This window comes from Octodon degus, unplaced genomic scaffold (assembly GCF_000260255.1).
Source record: "Octodon degus isolate 3935 unplaced genomic scaffold, OctDeg1.0 scaffold00063, whole genome shotgun sequence".
NCBI lineage: Eukaryota > Metazoa > Chordata > Mammalia > Rodentia > Octodontidae > Octodon > Octodon degus.
This window is the reverse complement of record NW_004524639.1, coordinates 7,362,639-7,366,267: the sequence shown is the minus strand read 5'-3', so window position 1 is coordinate 7,366,267 and position 3,629 is coordinate 7,362,639. Positions and strand designations below refer to the sequence as shown.

General features: G+C 41.4%; 1 pseudogene across 1 annotated transcript in view; it reads right to left on the bottom strand.

The window, feature by feature from the left end:
• Positions 1-571: 571 nt before the first annotated feature.
• LOC101583912 overlaps positions 572-3,629 on the bottom strand; it is a 21,125-nt pseudogene continuing 18,067 nt past the window's right edge. The window contains exon 2 of the transcript XR_002821745.1: positions 572-1,552. The product of XR_002821745.1 is annotated as a protein NipSnap homolog 3A pseudogene (transcript). The remainder of the gene's footprint in view (positions 1,553-3,629) is intronic.

Here is a 3,629-nt window from a genome sequence, read left to right as displayed (position 1 = left end):
ATTCCTAGTACAAGAATATCACCGAGATATTGCAGCACACAATTATAAATTATTTTTCACAAATAAAATAAACACAAATTAGTAAAAGAAAATAACCAGAACTTCTAATTAGATTTCACTAGAAACAAATATTAAGGCAAATAAAATGTCTTTATAAAATATACAAAAAATACTTGCTATAAAACAGATATGAATGTATCTCTTGGAAACAAGAATTGACTCATTGAAATGTCACTTGCCCTAGCGATACTCTGTATAGTCAGTATATAAACAAATGTGCTGCCTGAGTGACACTGAGGGCAAACTATTAAGTGAATAAAGGAGAAGAGCTTTATTTGACTCGAGGTTTCTGAGGATTCAGTCCGGGATCCGCTGGTCCACAGGCAGAAACCTCATGGTGGAAAGGCAAGGTGAAGCAAAGCTCCTTAGCTCATGGTGGCTGGATAGCAGAGCAGAGGACCAGTGCCAGAGAGGAAGAGGCCAGGGACCAGACCCAGGCCCCACGGTCATACCTCCATGGCCCACCCAGATGCAACTACAGTGTGCTTTACAAATCTACTAAGTAGTTTCTAGCCAATCAAACTGTCAATGAAGCTTAACTGTCATATTTCATCTTTTGTTAGCTTGATATCAAAACACATCCCCTTCAGTGATAGTTAATCTTCATATAAATTCAAAGTTATCATCTACCTAGCATGATACAAGTATCCCACATACAGCAGAAAATGCATTAAAGGCCTCCCTCAACAGTCCCAGCACTGCTTAGAAGTCCAAGTCCCCATGCTTCTCTGGGACTCAAGGCAAACTCTTAGCCATAAAGCCCTCTGTTGAGTGCTCCATATTCTGTGTGGCAAACACCAACTAGCTTTGTGTAGCCTCGATTGACATGGGTATGAACTGCCCTTTTAAATGCATCCCCCCACAGAGCCGGACCACCAGGTTTCATCTGAAAGGTAGCCAGTTCATAGACTCCTTCTTTTGCAGGCTGTTCTATTTTGCACCATGGGACCAGATAAGTAATCTCACTCTCTTGTTTATCAATGTGAACCAAATTTGGAATAAGGAATTGTTCTTGCCATTCTTTATCTTTGGCCAATGCTTTCTGGACTGCAGTTCGATGAGCAAAATTATCATATTTCCAAATATGAAATACTTTGTTCATTCTGCCTCCAAATTCTACACTCCAGTATCCAACCAATTCAGAATGAACTGTCCGAAGATGAAGATTTTTCTTAAAATTTTCCAGGAACTCATTCATTTTTGAAGGTGTAAGATAACAGGTTCAAAATGCATACAGCGTTTCATGCTGTTGTCTGGGCCCTGAAGCAAAAGATGAGCACACCTGAGACGCGCGCGCCCTCGGGCCAGCGCCCAGCTCAGGCAGCAGCGGAAGGCGAGCACGGCGCGCCCAGAGCGCCCAGAGCGCGGCAGGCTCCGCCCCTGCGGGAGGCTCTGGGCGCAGGGTGCGGTGGGGCCGGGCTTGGTTCCCGGCTTGCTCTGGCGCGGCGGCCCGGTCCGCGGCGCTGTGCGGGCGCTGCGCGCCGGGCGCGTCCTGCCCAGTTGGGGAGCGGGCCCTTTTTGTCTTTTTGAGACAGGGTCTTGTTATGCAGTTCAGGCTGGCCTTGAGTCCAGTTTGTAACCCAGGCTGTTCTCAAACTCACTGATCTTTCTGCGTCAGCCTCTAGAGAGTCTTATGTGCTGTTTTTCTAATTACTGTACTGAGTAATTAACAAATATTGTAAACTGTGTATTTTCTTACACGTATACAGGTACATAGTTATACACTGTAAATTATTATCATTCTGAATTTTCTCCTAAGAACAATTTTTAAGTGATGTTCAGGAATAGCCAAGAGATTCAGAAAATGTCACAACTCTAGAACAAGGCAGCATCCACCTTCTACAAACAGGGTGCCTCAAGTTTCAAGGACACTTCCTTAAGTCTTCCTGGAGACTGCCACTTTGCAGTCTCCACTGCTGATTCCTGGTTTCCCCAGCCTCTGTCTGAATGCTCTAAGCTATATATCTGAAAGAATGTGATATTCCCGATTATCTAATGGATGTCTCGAACATGTCTCAAATCGTCATCTTTTCCCAAATCTGTTTAGTGTTTTCCATCTCACATCATCTTTCCAGTTGCCAGACTATTTTTTTTGGCGGAACCAGGGATTGAACTCAGGCCCTTGCGCTTGCCAGGGAAGTGCTTATTCCACTGAGACGTCTCCCCGGCCCCTATCAGACTATTTGTTGATCATGCTGTCACTTAACATTTTCTCACACCTCATACTGAAACCATCATTACATTGTCTCAACCTCCAACACATAGCTGAAATTGAGCCACTTATCCCTTATACTTTCACCATCCCAAACACTCCGTCATGTCTTACTTTTCTTACATGACTTCCCAGACCCAACCTGTCAGCCCTTATCCCTAAACTCTATTTACTATTAGTCTTGTTCCCTTAAGGCATAAGCCTCTTTCTCATCATTTTTATTAGATTAAGGAAGCTTTCTTCATATTACTAAATTTTTTAAAAGGGAAGGGATTCAATATAAAAATAATCATCTTAAAGCAAACAATACAGTGCCAGTATTAGTAAGTTTACAATGTTGCACAACCATCTGTATCTAGTTCTAAAACATTTTCATCGCCTTAGAATAAAATTCCATTCCCTCCTCACAGCTGCTAGAAACAACTCATCTGCCTATTCTGGTATTTCATATAAATGGAATCAATGACATGTCTTTTTGTGACTTTTACCTTCACTGAGCATGTTTGAGGTCCATTTCTTTTTATGGCTAATATTTTATGAGACATATAACTTATTCCTTTAAGACATCTCAGCTATTTCTGTCTTTTGGCTATTTTGAATTGTGCAGATATGAGCATATACAAGTATGTGAATCTCTGCTTTGAATTCTTTTTGGATATCCAGTAGTGATTAGGCCATATGGTAATTTATCCTTATGTAACATTTTGAATACTGCCAAACTTTTTTATGATGGTTGAGCCATTTTACCTTTTACCAACAGTATATGAAGGTTCAGATTTTCACTGTGGGTGCTTTTGTATTTGTTGTTTTCTGGGAAGCTCCTGTGATATTCCCAAGTGGCTCACTTCCTCACCTCCTTCAGGTCTTTACTCAAGTGCCACCTTCTCAGGAAGGCCTATCTTGACTAACAAATTAAAAACTGTAATCTCCTAATCCCCAATTTGTACTTGCTGTCCTCCTTCACCATTTTTTCCTGTAGACCACTAACATATTATGTAATTTCCTGATTTTCACCCTCTCTCTCCCATCACTGAAATGTAAGCTCCACAAGGGGAGATTTTAATTGCATTTTGACACCTAGAAGAGGGACAGGTACATTGTAGGTGCTCAGTAAGTATTTACTAAAGTGACATCAAAGAGGTATTCTGTCAAAGTATGAAGGCCAAGAAGAATCTAAGTCTCTCTAGTTCAGTGGTTATTTTTCTAATAATTGTGACGGACTAGAACTGAGCCAATTGTACCTTCTTTCAGCTGAAGCAAAAACCCATCAATATTTTGGAGATAGCTAGTCCTCAATCAGATGAAAGAACTATTTAAAATAATGGCCTTGGAGCTGGGGAGATGGCTCAGTAGAATA